Below are 16,194 nucleotides of genomic sequence, written 5' to 3'. Positions count from 1 at the left end.
GCCTGCCAAGTTTCAAGAAGATTGGTACAGGGAACTGCACCCCAAGCTGCTGACAGGCAAAACTCATCACGTGGATGGGTGCTTGGACTATGGCTGCGTCTGTCTTCGGGCACAGGGGGGTTAAATCTAGTGCAGGCCTGAATGCTGGGCCTTGCCAGGCCATGAAGCCTGCCAGCTGTGTGTGTGTGTTTCGCTGGGGGAGTCTGTTGTCTGGGGCCCTGCACCCCAAGCTGCTGACAGGCAAAAGTCATCATGTGGGTGGGTGATATTGTGTGTGTGTTAAGGTGTGCACCCTTCCTGGCTCTGGGGCCTCTGCACAACATGGCAGTGTGCCCCAGTGAGGCCTCCTCCTCCCCTACAGCCTCACGCCTGGTCCTCTGCTTTACATGACAACAGGTAAAATAATTTGGCTGGCTCAACACCAGTAGCAGCAGCAGCAGCATCAAAGGTACCCAAACGGAACTGTCACAGAGCCTGTCGTTTTATAAAGGAATTGACAGCAAGAAGTAAAGGTGTTGTGTTGTGTTGGACATATGATATTATTCATGGTGGGTGATGGCTTATCTTGTGTTTTTATGTGTAGTATGAAAAAAAAAAGGAGTACTTAAAAAAATATCTTTGGAAGCTTTAGGCTTGAAAACCCATTTGTCAGGCTGAGGAAGTACCTGCAGGTGGTCCTGGATGGAAGGAATAGTAAAGAAGCCAGAGGCTGGCCTGGCCCACAATGCAGGCAAGAAAGCCAGCCAGTGAAAATGGAAATGGAAGCATCACAGGGTGAGTCACAGGCTGGGGTGAGGGGTAGGGGGCAAAGTGGGATGTAGCAGCGCAGGTAAAAGTGCAGAGGTGCCTGGGGTGTCACATGTCCGGTAGGTCGCAGAGTGCCAGAATTCCAATGTCAGTGTCTATGTTGAGTCCATGAGTTTCTGTACCTACTACCTAGGAGGCTGATGAAGTGCAGTTCATAGGCCCAGCTCTGAAAAGTGGTTTGTACATTCAAACAAGCACCTAACCTCATCACCAGAACTGAAGCCAACTTCCTGCAGCTCAAAACACAAAACCTGCCAACTATCTCCAGTACCCCCACAAACTGCACACCAGAAGCTATCAACAAAACCTGACTACCTGTGGGGGCACATTCCACACCAAAAAAAACACCCTGCCTCCAGTCTCTCAGGCCTGATACTGAGAGGGAACAAATTACAATGCAACCCACTTTTCAGAGCTGGCCCTATGAACTGCACTTCATCACCCTCCTAAGTAGTAGGTACAGAAACTCATGGACTCAACATAGACAGTGGAGTTCTGGCACACTGCGACTTGCTGGACATCTGACACCCCAGGCACCTCTGCACTTTTACCTGCATTGCTGCATCCCCCTTTCCTTGCTACCCCCCACCCCAGCCTGTCCCTCACCCCATTTCCATTTTCACTGCCTGGCTTTCTTGCCTGCATTGCAAGCCAGGCCAGCCTCTAGCTTCTTTACTATTCCTTCCATCCAGGACCACCTGCAGGTACTTCCTCAGCCTGACAAACAGGTTTTCAGCCCTAAAGCTGGCATCCCAGGCAGCTAAGCTGAGCTCACCGGGAACCTCACAAGCATCAGGCCTGCCAAAGACGCGACAGGGCTAGGTGTTCCCCAGCCATAACTTCATGCGTGCATACATTAGCCGGACGCCTCCTACCTGCCTTTCACCAGGGGATCGTTGGTCCTGGCATTTACGGGACTGCCGTGCCACCAGCAGTCCCACCAGGTCTCCCTACCCTGGCAGGGTGCAGTTTTAGTGGTCATGCCCAGGACCTGGGGCATCCTCCTTCTCCATTGCCCCAATCCCATACCTCCAAGTTCGTCCTGGCAGGGGAATGAGCTCAGCAGGAGCATGTTCTTCCCCTGCTGGCTGGTGATGAAGTTAGTGACCCCTCCAGCTGAGAGTGGGGCATTACTCGCTTTTCAAAAACTCAAAAAAGGAAATTGGTGCAGATGGAGGGTGGCACTCAGTCCATCTGCAGATGGAGCTTGGGGAACCCAGCAGTGGGAGGTTCACCTTTAGGAACACCAGCTGCTCCACCAATGTAGGATCCAAGCAGGTGCTGTGGGGTGTCACTACATCACCAGCAATGCTGAACACCCTCTCACTTGGAACACTGGTCGATGGACAGGGCAGGTGTTGCCAGGCAACCGTGGCCAGATCCTGCCACATGTGCCTGCAGTTTGCCTAGTAGGCCAAGGGGTTGCAGTCCAGTGGCTCCACATCCTCAGCGAGATAGGTAGCCACCGAAGCCACGGCGCTACCTGGCCGAAGCTGGGGTCTGGTGCATTTGGACCCCAGCATTGAAACCATGCTCATGGCTCACACTGGCAGTGGCTGGCATGGAGGAGACTGGCAGGTGCTAGTGCTGGTGCTGGTGCCAGTGCTGGGAGTGCTGGCACAGGAAAGTGGATCCCCCTCTTCCACATCCCCTTGCCTCTGCAATTCGGCCTCACTGACTTTGTTCACCAGCACCTGCATCCAGTGATCAAGAGTTTTGGACTGCCAGTGCACATGCTCCCCTTCACCCTTGGGTCGCACATGCCTGCCATCATGTGGACTGTACTGGACCGCAAGGGATCCAGCCATCTCCTGATGCTCTCCTTCAGCTGCCTCACGAGGCAGGAACATTGATTCTCTGCAACTTCTCCATTTGGTTCTCCAGTTCCCTCACTAGGGGGCTCACCTGGCTAAGGAGGGCACCACCAGCGCTAAGGGTCTCAGTGGCCTCGAGGAAGGGCTTGAGGACCAGCAAGATTTGGGAGATAGTACCCCACTCAGCTCTGTTCGGGGGCGGCTGATCCCCATTTCACTGAGCAAGGCCATCTCGTGGATGGCCTTTTGTTGCTCCACCAACCTTTCCAGCATCAGGTATTTGGAGTTCCACTGAGTCTCCACATCCTGTATGATTATGTGTGGTGGGATGCTCAGCTCTGCCTGTTTCTCCTGCAGCATCTTGTCCCCCTTGATGCTGCGGTGGAAGTAGCCCGCCACCTTCCTGCATTTCAAAGTCAGTGGCTTGTAGCAGTAGTGGTGGCGGCGCCATCACTGGCAGCCCTGTCCCCCTCCAAAGGCATCCCTCACTATTAGGTGCAGCCTGTGTGCCACACAGCGGATGCCAACAAAGTTGGCATCATGGACAGCTTTCACCGTATTGGCCCCATTGTCGGTGATCATGAACCCACGGGTGAGCTCGGCCTGCCCAACGAGCCACCCCTGCACCATGCGGTTCATGGCCCCCATGATCTCCCTTGCTATGTGGGACTCATCCAGCACTTCAGGTTGCAGTAGAGCGCACCGACAGTCTGACTGATCGCCCCAGTGCCCTGTGAGGGAGAGGTAGGCATCATCGCCACCCCGGCTGCTCCAGATGTCGGAGGTGAAGTGCAAGGCTACCTGTGGTCCTGCCTTGCACAGCTCCTCCCTCAAGTACTCCCTGCATGCCTCATACAGGCCCTGCTAAAGGAGGTCAGTGTGGGCACTTTGTAGAATGGGGCCGGAAGTGCTATGAACTGCCTGAACCCTGGCCACTCAACTAGGGAGAAGGGCTGGCTATCCAGAGCAAGCATCTTCCCAGTGCTCTGGGTGATCTCATTTGCCTTGGGACCTCACCCCTCTTTCTGTCCACCTTCCCCCCACTGGTCCAGGGTGGCCTGCCTCTGATTTGGGGGGAAGGGGGCTTTGGAGCGAGTGGGGGACTTCCCTTTCAGCACACTCACACTGGTGCCAGGCTGAGCTGCAAGAAGGGCAAGGGGGTGGTGCCTTCTCAGATGCAGCGGCATGGACACGATGGAGAAGTGTCTCGCGTACTTGCCATGGCTCATGTGCCTTCGGCAGTGCTGGCAGATGGCAAACCTGGGATCATCTGCCACCTCAAAATGATCCCGCACTACACTACTCCTCCGCTTCTGGGTTGAGACTGAGGATCCTGTCTTTTCCCCCTTCTCAGCAGGAGGAGCTGCCTCAGCTGAGCCACTTGCCTCCACAACCTCAGCCTCCTCTGAGGTGCTGCTTTCCGAGGGAGACCCGGGTTTAGGGAAAACGTGAGGGGTGTGGAGCACAAACTCTGATTCCCCCTCAGTCCCCAGAATTGCTTGAGCCAGCACGCTCAGCATCCCTGGTTCCAGCTCCAGCTCCTCCTCTGGTAGTGGGAGGCTCACACTGAGAGCTGAAATTGGGGAGGTGGAGGCAGTGATTCCACTGCTGGTGTCCACTTCTGGACTGAGCAAAGGTAGTGCAGGTACAGGGACATCAGGTGCAGACACTGCACCTACCTCCTGGCTTCTACTGGCAGCACTGATGTCATGGCCACTTGGGAATAGAATGCGTCTGTGTTTGGGACAAGGAGGGGCTTCCAGCTCTAGCTCTCCCCCTACCCCCTCTCCCTCCCCTGCCAGAAGACCAGGCACCTGCCTTTTCAGCACACTTCATATTGATCTTTCCTGTGCTGCAAAAGGTCTCTGTGTGTATGTGAATCCTTTTGTATTGTGCGTTTTATTCCCTCTGTTGCACGTGTGCACTGGCCTCTTCTTTGAACATTTGCTTCTGTGTTAAGGGTTGTGTAAATACTGTGTGGTGTCTGTCTGTCTGTCTGTTTTGTTCTGCTGTGAATATCTGTCTATGCTATTCTAATGAAAGAAAACTTGTGCTATGTACTATGTATGGCAAATTGCTCTTTTTCCAAACACCAGAGTATCTAGGGTGGCACAGCTTGGTGCTTTATACATGGTATCCCTATACAGGCCCTCATTTAACGTTGTTTTTTTTTTTCTTTTCTCTTATGCAGAATGTAAACACAATGACATTTGAGTTTGTGTTGAACTTTCCAACTCCTGATGTTTGACTGGGTTTCAAATTAGAGAGAATGAATTTGCTTAGTCCCAGACACTATTATTTGGTGGTGGTTTGTCGGCATGTGTCAGATGGGTGAGTAGTTGTAATATGTCCTGATCCATATCACGTGACGTTTTTCTGGCAGTTTCAGCTAGGAGGACAAGAACTGATGGGACACTACAAACTGAATTATGCTTTGGTGCCTGCAGTGGTCCTTCTAGGCAAAGGGTGGGCAATTATTTCAGCTGGAGGGCCTGCTGAATGAGTTTTGGTGAGCTGTCGAGAGGTTGCAACAGTAGTCCTGCCCCTTGACAGGTGCCTCACCCCCTCATCACCATCTTGGGACCAGAAGTCCCACCCCCTGACTTTTGCCATCAGAAGTCTCTCCCCTTGTCCCTGGAAGTACTCCTTTTGGAGGGAGGGGTTGCCATCTTGGAACTGGAAAAAAAACAAATCATATACTAAAAATCAAACATCTACAATAACATGTTTTAGTTTCATTTCAAAAAATATTTTTGTCCTGATTTATGTGCGTTTGCCTAGGGTATGTAGAGGTGATTGCATAATAGCTCAAAAATAAAGTCTTGTTTTTGCATATTGTGTGTGGGGTGTGGTTGGGGGGGTGGGGGGGCGGGGTTTGTGGGGTGTGAGGGAGAGTGGGGAGTGTGGAGACCCCACTACATGCCCCCCCATGGCACAGCCCCCAGCAGCAGCAGGCAGCAGGGAATCGGGCTGCTCATAGCCCATACAGGCACAGCCTCCCAGTAGCGTGTGGCTCCAGCCAGTTCCAGGAGCTGCACACCAGGCCAGCCAGCCTCTATCATGTAGGGCTCATGTGCAGCTCCCAGGACTTGTGCACCAGCAGGGGGAAGCCCCGCACAATGGAGCTGGAGGCCTGGCCCTGGCCCCTGCTGCCACATTCAGCTCCTGGGACTCTGCTGGAAGTTTCATAGTTTCATAGTAGCTAGGGTGAGGAGGGACCTGAACAGATCATCTAGCCTGCCCCCCTACCACAGGCAGGAATGAATGCTGGGTTCACAAGACCCCAGACAGGTGATCATCCAACCTTCTTTTGAATTTGCCCAAGGTAGGGGTGAGGACCACTTCCCTGGGAAGTTGGTTCCAGATTTTGGCCACCCTAACTGTAAAATATTGCCTTCTGATCTCTAACCTAAGTGGTGGGGAGCCCTGCCCCCTGCTTCCTGGTGTAGTCCAAGGAGCTGCACGTGGTGGCAGGGAGAAGGGCTAGGCTGCCAGCTCCATCATGCAGGGCTTCCCCCTCCACCAGTGGTGTAGAAGTCCTGAGAGCTGCACATGAGCCCTGTGTGATAGAGGTGGGCTTGCCAGGCTCTGCTGCTTGCCACCACATGCAGCTCCCAGAATTGGCTGGATCCATGCGCCACTGGGTGGCTGCACCTGCATGGACTGTGAGTGCCCAAGGACCTGTTGCTGCTGCTGCTGGCAGCAGGGGCTGTGTGCCATGGAGGGGGCATGTGGGGGGGCGGGGGTTCCTACACTACCCCGACCTCCCTCACACCTGTACCTTGCCCACCTGAGCTATATGCTGCCATCGCCCTGCTGGGCACAAGACCCAGGCTTAGCACTCCTGCCAGCCCCAATCCCATGCTCCATGATCCCACCCAGCTGCAGCTTCCCTACCTGCTGCCCAGAGCCAGTGCAGCAGCAGCATCAGTGGGCCCACCCAGAAGCTGTGCTTGCTGGCCGGGGCTGGGGCCTTCCCATGTATGAGGGTGGGAGCAAAGTGTGCAGGGAGTACAATTAATTGGTGGGGTGCCTACAGGCCAGATGAAATCACCTGGTAGGCTGAATCCAGCCTATGGGCCATATTTTGCCTGCCCCCGTTCTAGGTTATGGCTTGACAGTAACAGGGCAAGTCTACATTGTTGCTCTCCTCTTCTGGGTTATGCATTGGTGTAGGCTTCTGCTGTTATCTGTTTCAGTGACTTCTACCAGTATCACATTTTTTCCTGAATAAGAAGGCTGGCAAAATAATTTTACAAGGACAAAAATATTAATAGGCTAGAAGCTTACACAATAACAGTAAAACTGCTAGTTGAAAGGTTGACAGCCGTGTGAGTTAAGAACTGGTCAGATTTCTTTCTCATGAGCATAAAAGCAGAGAAACTTGCAACTGGATCTACTGTTTTTCTCCTTATTGGCTATAAAATAACATCCCAGCAATTCTTGCAGTAATTCTTCACAAGGAAGAGTTATAGGAAGGAAATATTTCAAGATTTTAAACTGTTTCTTAACAGGATGTAGCAGCTGGACATGAAATGAACCAGCAATTGATCAATGAACTATGGTTTGAGATCTGTTGGTATAGCACTTAATAAAGTGTTACCAAGTCCAATCATGAATCAGGCCTCAAATAATAAGACCAGCTTACAGATTCTAAGATTCTGAAAATAGATCAGCCTTTTGATGTTTGAGCCATAAGGATTTAGGTTTTTTTAAGTGTATCTGTAATCACAGAGAATTAGAAAGTTTTCTTACTATTATTTATTTTATTTTTAATAATACCCTAGATTTTGTATAGTGATCTGACACTAAAATCTTGCCCTTTGAGAAAAATGCCAGTTACAAGCCCCCTGGTAAAACTGTGAGTGGGAAACTTTATAGTATATCCTTCTGTCACATGGTTCTCTTCAGCACAGATCCTTGCCAAGGGACCTGAACTGTAATAAAATTAAAACAAGTAAAGTTTGGACATGCTAAGTAATGGTGAAAGGTGGTACATAAACTGCGTGAATTAAGTTAATGCTGATTTGGCTAGCATTAGTCTAGAGAGAAAATCCATTACAATTTCACTTGGCTTTGTGAGGGGAAAGTGTTGCATATAACTGCTGTTTCCTTGCCCCCTGCCTTCCAAAAGACTATTTACAACATTTCCCTGCCCTAAACCTATATATATCCTGCAAGGTTGTGGAGCGTCACATTAAACTAAATTAAAAGTGTTGGAGGTTGCTTAGGACACATCATCTACCATCATCTGTGCTGTGGTAAACACTTCATGTGTCTGCTCCTTTTCCTCAAAAGCTAAACTATGGCAGCTTGACCAGCTTAAAATATTTAAATCAATGAAAACAGTTTCTTTATTTTATTTTCAGTGATATTCTTTTTCCCGTTTCCCCCAATAATTCAGTACAATTTGTTCATCTCTCCATCCCCTAAGGGTGAAAAATGTTGGTATGTGGTAAGATGAAGCTGACAGATGTAGTAAGATATAGCTGCATTTCACAGATGCCTTTGAATAATGAGTATCAGAGCCTCTTTATTTCACCTTTGCTAGCATGTCTCCAACAGAACCAAGGTCCCATGGGCTCCCTTGTTTCCTGTAGAACCAACCTAAATGGTGTTTTCAGAGCAAAGGGAAGAAACTGACCAAAGGCAATGCAGACCTAGTCAGCACTGACTTAACAGCTCCACATTGCTTCTTGAGTATCAAAGGGAAAAGGGAAAGCCATAATAGAGGGCTTGTGGACACACTCTCTGCAGGGAGGCCAGAAGAGATCCATAGGGCTCACCTTTGTCATATACATTCCAAGGGTGTTTAGTAATGGAGGTATGGGAGACTTGAGCCACAAAGGCTACTTCTACTGTAAGTAGCTTTTGGACAAAGCTTGCGCTCATGGGGTTTTTCTTTTGAGAAAAGTCACTTGTGAACCTGTTTTGGACCTTTCAATGAGAAAATGGAGCTTAGTTGAGTAGACCAGGTTACAGTGGAAAGAGCATTGAAAAGACTGCTATTACCTAGGACACTTTGGTCACTAAGCGTATATAGAATCATAGACATTAAGATTGGAAAGGACCTCAGGAGGTCATCTAGTCCAACCCTCTGCTCACAGCAGGACCAGCACCAACTAGATCACCCCAGCCAAGGCTTTGTTCATCCACATCGTAAAAACCTCTAAGGATGGAGATTCCACAATCTGTTTGGGTAGCCAGCTCCAATGCTTTACTACCCTCCTAGTGAGAATGTTTTTCCTAATATCTAACCTAGACTTCCCTTGCTGCAACTTTAGACCATTGTTCCTTGTTCTTTCATCTGCCACCACTGAGAACTGTACCTCTATCCTCTCTGGAACCCCCCTTTAGGTAGTTGAAGGCTGCTGTTAAATCCCCCCTCAGTCTTCTCCTCTCCAGACTAAATAATCCCAGTTCCCTCATCCTATCCTTACAAGTCATGTGCCCCAGCCCTCTAACCATTTTTGTTGCCCTCTGCGAGACTCTCTACAATTTGTCCACATCCTTTGTGTAGTGGGGAGCCCAAAACTGGACACCTTACTCCAGATGTGGCCTCACCAGTGCTGAATGGAGGGGAAGAATCATTTCCCTTATCTGCAGGCAATGCTTCTACTAATGCAGCCCAGTATGCTGTTAGCTTTCCTTTGCTGTTAGAGGTGCCAGCTGATGTCTAAGTGGGAGTGCAGCACCCTGAAGGGAGCTCTTCCCAGGGCTTTGTGGCTCCTTCCCCAGTGGCCAGCCATATGCTGCTGCTGCTGCTGCTACTGCTCCTGGTCTTGCCTCCCATTTGCCTGTAGTACTGCTGGGTGGCAGGTAGGTAGATAGTAGTCCTTCTCTGGGTGGGTCTGTGCTAGGATGGCTGGAGTAGGGTTGGCAAGGATAAAGCTGGGGGTAGGTACTGGTGCAGCATGGGGCAGAGTGCAGTTGGGGGTCGAGTAGGGGTGGGGGTGGCAGGGTATAGATCTATTGCTGCAGCCAAGTAAGGTTGCCAACCCAAGAAAACTTTTTTTTAACTGATAGTCTGCAATTTTTTTTACTGACAACCAAACTTTTTTACTATAGTTTGAACTTGGCCCTTCTCCAGGATCTGGCAGAAGGGTTACATTTATATTGTGTTAAACCTGTCAGTAAAAACACATGCCAGTAAAAAAGTTTGGTTGTCAATAAAATATTTGCAGATTGTCAGTAAAAAAAATGTCTTGGGTTGGCAACTCTGTGTAGTATGTTGAGGGTCTTGTAGCATGTACAATCAGTAGCAGAGCAGCAGGTGATAGGAGGGAGAGCCTACTAAATATTTTGAGCCATGTTGACACTGAATCTGATTCCTAATTCAGAGTACAGATAACTCCTCTGAACTTTCAGCACTTAGAGATAGATGATTCACACAGGATTAGACATTGCTGGGCTCCAAGCAATAGAAAAGCCTGGTAGATAATAAGGTCTTGCCATTTTTAATGGAGTACAAATACTAGCATTATTTATGTTGGAGACTGAGCTCAGTTTTGCCAGCTACTGTCTGATTTCCAAGTACTCATGTGAGTTGGCTATAAAGCATGAGTCATCTTACTGAATCCTGCCAGTCAGAATGAAAGACTTAGTCAATCTTTAAAACGTGATATAGCAAATAAGACTGGACTGTCAATCAGCAAAAAAACAGTTTGCATGAATGAAAAAGCTTTCCCTTTTGGAATCCAGTTCTTTGATCTTCTAACGACTCAATATAACTTCCTTTTTTCTTTCTGTTCTGCAGAGATTTCAAGCAAAGCTGTTACAGTTGTATCCTTTCCCTTTGCCAGGCCATGGAGATAGGCCTGATGAGGGGAAAGGATTTCTCTGTAGACGACGGCAATTTCAGATTGCTGCTATCTCCTTTGTGTCTGCACCCCTGACATTTGCGCATGGGTTCTGTGCTCTGATGGATCCATTAGCAGCATGCTGTGTCCCTTACAGTGATAGTGTTGGTTTACTCTTTGTGTTTCTGTGGACTCCCACATAACTTTTGTATCAAATTTGTTAGCTGTTTTGGTAGAAAGATCTCTTCTGGCTTTCTACCCTTCAGACACAATCTGAATTGGGTTATGCCCTTCAATGTATGTGTTATCACCAAAGAGGAAAGTTTCCCTAACCAAACTGATCCTGAGATAGATCTCAGAGTAAACACACACATGTAGAGGAGGGGGGGACAACTATTTTGGCTGGTGGGGCACTTGATGAGTTCTGGTGAGCTGTCAAAGACTGCATACACAAAAACTTTCAGAAGATATCATTTTAACAAATTATAGATAAAAAACCCCATATACTAAAAATCAAACCTCTACTATAACCTATTTGAATCAGGGCTGTCAATTAATCACAGTTAACTCATTAATCATTGTTCACATTAATAACTTTAACACATTAATTGTGTATGTGGTTTTGGAGCCTGCATCTAGGCTTTGCTCTGCCACTGTCACCACTGTCTCCAAGCTACCCTGTGGGGCAGCAGTGGCAGCACAGAGGACAGCAGGGCAGCCCAGGTATGGGCTCTGGGCTGCTGCATCAGGGAGGGGTTAGGCACACACAGACACAGACACGCAGCCACAGCCTGCAGGTGGCCAGGAACGCAGCCCAGCAGTGTGTGGAGTACTGCCTAGCAGGCAAGTCCGTGAAGGGGAAAGGGTGTGGGGGAGCAAAGGGGTGTGTGGGGGACAGATTGAGGCCCCCACAGTGAAGGAGGGAGTGGGGCAGGGGCAGGGTTTGGGGTAAATGCGGCCCTGGAGCAGGTTGTGAGAAGATTGGAGCTGCAGGCAGCTAGTCCAAGGACATGGGAGGGCTCCCGCTGCTGTGCACATCCCAGGGGAGGCATGTGCCCCCTGGATTTATGTGTGGGGTGGAGGAGGGCTGCTGCTGCAGGCTGGGGCTCTGTGCCCATGCTGCCTTTGCCCCAGGAGCCATTTTCTGGCTGCACCACATCCCCTGCCTGCCCAGCAGCATGAGGCACATGGCATTGCGCAGCTCCTGGAGCAGTGACAGAGGCAAGGAGCTACAGCCTGTACTGGTAGCCTGCTTCCACCCTGCACTCAAATCTGGGGGCCACATGCCCCCATGCCTCCCCCAGCGTTCATACAGCAGGAGGAGCCATCCTCTACTGCTGGACAAGCCACCTGCAGCTCAAACCATCCCACAACGCACCCCAGGGCCCCATTCACCCCAGCCTCTGCTCCTGCCTCTACCCTATTACCTCCCTCACTGTGGGGCCCTTGATCCACCCCTGCCCCATCCCTTCCCTCCCCCATGTCCCTTCTCCCCCCACATACTTACCTGCTGGGCAGTGTGTGTGTGTGTGTCTGCCCCTCGCACCCAAGCCACAGCCCCCCCCACCCCTTCTGCTGCCTCTCACTCTTGACTCACAGTACCCCACACCCTGCCAGGGTGTATGGGGACCCCTCCCTCCCCAGGCTTCAAACCCACACATGCCCGACAGCCCCCTACCATCACAAATTCTGCCCCCGCATGCCCCACCCCCAACCCCTCAACCATACAAGTTACCTGCATAATTTTGCATAACTGAGTTTTTTGGTGCATAGTTTTAAATTTTTGGCTGTGTGATTAAAATCACAATTAATTGTGAGTATTTTTTTTAATTGTGCAACTAGTTGTGATTAATTTTTAAAAATTCAAATTAGGGCTGTCAAACGATTATTTAAAAAAATAATTTGTCCTGATTTATGTTTTTTTGAGTACTGTATATAGAGGTGATTGCATAACAGCTCAAAATAAAGTCTTACTCTTGTATCTGTGTGGTGTGTGTGTGTGGGGGGGGGTGTCTGTAGGAGTGTGGGTGCCCGCATATGTTTGGGGGGGGTGCCCGCTTGCTAGGTCCTGGGAGCCGGCTTAAGGGTGGGGGGAAAGAAAGCAGGGAGTGTGTGCAGCAGCACTCACCTGGGTAGTGCAGTGCAGGTGCAGTCCACTCCCCCATCCAGCCCATGGCTGCTCCCCATGGCACTCTGAGCCCCACCCACTCCCACTTGGGATAGCCCACATCATTGCTCCTGCTCACACCTACCCTGCACCTGCCAATGGCCTTAGCCAATGTGCTCAGCTTCCCAGCAAGGCTGCTCCTGCAGCTGCCTGGGTACTGCTCAGCTCCCCATTTCTAGCAGCTCTTCCTCTTCCTTCTCCTGCCCCTGCTGCATTGCTCCAGGCAACAGGTAGTGTGGGGTACCACATGGCCAGTCAGGCAGAGTGGGGAAGCTGCAGTCAGCAGCTCCTGCCCCAGTGCATGGGGCTCCAGTTCCAGTTCTAGCTCCATTTCCCAGCCACCTTCCACTGACTCATCCACCTAGTGTTATGAGCAACCACTTGTGGGTGGCAGACAGCCCCACCAGGAAGCTGTGCATGCTGGTGAGGGCCAGGTAGGTGCTGTCCGTGGACGCAGGGTCAGTGCGGTTGGGAGTGCATCATGGACTGACTCAGGCAGGAGCAGGCAGAGCTCTGCTCAATGCAGAGCTCCATGGGGGCAGCAGTGGGCCAAATACAATCAGTCGGCAGGTTGGATCTGGCCCATGGGCTGTATTTTTCCCACCCCTGATTTAGAACCATTTCAAAAGCAGAAGGGTTCAAAAGGGCAACAGTTGTTACCTTCTTATGCACCCTGGGAGGGCATGGGAGGCATGTGCCCCCCAGATCAGCGTGCGGGGTGATGGTGGAGGAGGGGCATGGGGGGGTGTACCCCTGGATCTGCACACAGGGCAGGGGCAGGCTGCCGCTGCAGGATGGAGCCGGGGGCAGTGCCCAGCAGGAAGGTTGGGCTGGGCTGCACTTGGGGTGGGTAGCAGCAGTGTTGGGAGGAGAGCTATGGTGAATTTTGGGGTGGCTGCAGCCCTCCCCACAATAGCCCTCCTCCTAGTGCCACCACTGCCCACCCCAACTGCAGCCCAGCCCAGCCCCCCACCAGGAAGAACTTGGCACCGCCATGGCCCCAGCCCACAGCAGCAGTCCGCCATCACCCCGCACGCCGATCTGGGGGCACACGCCTCCCATGCCCTCCCAGGGTGCATGTAGTGGTGGGAGCTGCCCTCTCCACCCCCCCCTGGATGAGCCACTCATGAATCCATCCCACTCTCCACCCTGGCTGTGCAGCACCTGCCCCTGCCCCTGCCCCTGTCCCAGCCCCTCTCCCTCCCTCACCACAGGGGCCTCGATTTGCGCCCCCATGCCCCTTCCCTCCCCCTTCACCCTTTCCCTCACAACAGACTTACCAGGCAGATGCTGCTCTCTAAGTTACCTGATTGCATATCAGCAATCAGATCTGTATTGGATGATATGGCTTGTTAAAAATCGGCCAGCCCCAAAAATCTCTATTGGTGCACCCCTATTAATGACATTATGTCATGTTGGGGAAAAAAATCTCCCAGAATAGCTTCAGTCAGAGTTGGCAGCTCTATTCCAAATGCATGTGTGTTTACAAGTTGAGTAATTCTTTTTCATTCCAGTTATGTCTTTAACACCGTCTGAGCAGGCCCACAGTCTTCAGCAGACTGGCATCAGCATAGCTGATTGGAACTTGGTCAACAATCCTGTTGATGATGGTCAAGGGAAAGCAGAATCTGCAGTTCACTTGGCCTTATCTGTCTGGGTACAGCAGGGCTAACAGCAGTACCCAGTAGGGCCTTTATGTATTTTTGTCATTGAAATAAGCATCTGACTTTAAGCACAGATGAGTGCAGATCCCTTGAGTAAGAATGTTCCACTTCATGCAGTAAATAGGCTCTTTAAATCCTGCCTGGGGCAGCTCAAGAAGGTCACATGGACTGGGCTCTGTCTGTAAGGGCTTCTCAGTTGTAATGTTCTTATCCCATGGAGAAACACCCAGGGATGTCAGTTGCTGTGGAGGAGGCACAGGACTTATTAACTGGTGTGACAAAAGGGAGGAGTGGAGGAACATTGGGCAGAGCAATCTAGAAGTGGATGTTTGACATTCTGAGTTGTACTTTTATTGGCTGCATTTGCCCATTTATGGACATATTTCTAAACCCATCTCTCCCAGAAAGACAAGGTGTTGCTCTTGAGCCAATGGAATTTGTGGCCTGAAATGTTAAGATCTTGACTGTATTTTCTAAAGGTGAAGTTACATGTTACACCTAGACCACACTAAGGGCACTTAAAACCTGAGTATCCTCATGCAAACCTTCTTAACTTGTGCAAAATACCTTCTGAACATCTCAAAGTTTATTCCACTTCAGGCAAAGGTTAACTAGGACATGCTACCTAGATCATGTTAGGATAACCTCAGCCTGCTCCACAGAGATAAAATGAGCAATTTGTAGTCCTCTGGCATCCCAGCCATCCCCTACAGAGCAGAAATAGAGTACAGGTGTCCTGGCTTCTAGCCATGCCCTTGCTTGCCAGCTTCCTACTGGCAGTTCAGAGCTGTACAGGGAAGAAACAGCATTACCCTTAATGTGTGACTGCTTACAGCAGGGGGGCAGGGGAATTATTTCAGGTGGAGTGCCACTTAATGAGTTTTGGTGAGCCATTAAGTGCTGCATGGGTAGGTCCGCCCCTTGACAGCTGCCCCTCCCCCTTGTTGCCATCTTGGGACCGAATATCTCACCTCTAACTCCTGACCTTTGCCACTAGAAGTCCTTCCCCTTCCCCCCCAACCCTCAATACTCCTTTGGAGGGGTTGCCATCTTAGAACCAGAAAGAAACCAAATCATACACTAAAAATCAAACACCTACTATAACATATTTTAATTTTATTACAAAAAACATTTTTGTCATAACTTGTGTTTGCATCATGCTTATAGAGGTGACTGCATAATAACTCAAAAATAAATTCTTAGTTTTTGTATATTGTGTGGTGGGCTCTGTTTGGTGAGTGTGTATGGTGGGCGTGTATGGTAGGATGTGGAGGGTGTGGTGGGGGTTGTGTATATGTGGGGGTTGTGGGGGCAGGGTGTGGGTGTGAGGGAGGTTGGGGGGGTGTGTAGGGACTCCCCCACACTCCCCGCATGGTGTAGCAGCAGCGGCAGGCAGGGTGCTCAGAGTGCAGGTGCTCGGTGGGGCATGGCTCCGGCCAGTGCTGCACATTGTAGTGAGGAGCACATCCTCCGCCAGGCCGACTGTATCACTGGCGCGCCCTGCCACTCATGTGCAGCCCCCACACTTGCACAGCATGGGAAGGAAGTCCCATGTGCTGGAGCCAAGTGCTTTCTCTTCTGGGGCTTTGCAGCACTGGAGGGAAACCCCAGGCACCTTCCCCTGAGGGGCAGGAAAGGCAGTGGGCTCCAATGCACGGGGCTTCTCTCCTGTGCTGTGTGTGCAGCCCTGGCAGGAAAGGCACCTGGCTCCAGCTTGTGGGACTTCCCTCCCATGCTGTGTGAGTGCAGGAGCTGTGTGTGAGTGGTAGGGAGTGCCACAGATTCAGGTGGCCTGATGGAGGCTGCGTCCCTTGCTGCAATGTGCAACACTGGCTGGAAACATGTCCCACCAGGCGCATGTGCTCTGAACGCCCAGCCTGCTGCTGCTGCCACTGCCTGCCAGGGCTGTGCACCATGGGGGAGTGTGGGGGGTGTCCTCACAC

The 16,194-nt window shown here is 50.8% G+C and overlaps 1 protein-coding gene across 3 annotated transcripts in view; it reads left to right on the top strand.

Annotated features, from left to right (window-relative positions):
* KIAA1958 (KIAA1958 ortholog) overlaps nucleotides 1-16,194 on the top strand; it is a 172,291-nt gene that overhangs the window by 67,845 nt on the left and 88,252 nt on the right. Inside the window, exon 2 of one of the 3 annotated variants that reach the window (XM_019490717.2) lies at nucleotides 4,813-4,952. The exons of the other annotated variants lie outside the window; for them this stretch is intronic. The gene's annotated coding sequence lies outside the window, so the exon portion shown is untranslated. The remainder of the gene's footprint in view (nucleotides 1-4,812; nucleotides 4,953-16,194) is intronic. 3 annotated transcript variants of the gene reach the window in all.

This window comes from Alligator mississippiensis, chromosome 3 (genome assembly GCF_030867095.1).
Source record: "Alligator mississippiensis isolate rAllMis1 chromosome 3, rAllMis1, whole genome shotgun sequence".
Classification (NCBI taxonomy): Eukaryota; Metazoa; Chordata; order Crocodylia; family Alligatoridae; genus Alligator; species Alligator mississippiensis.
The sequence above is the reverse complement of the archived record's forward strand: the minus strand, read 5'-3'. Positions and strand labels throughout refer to the sequence as shown.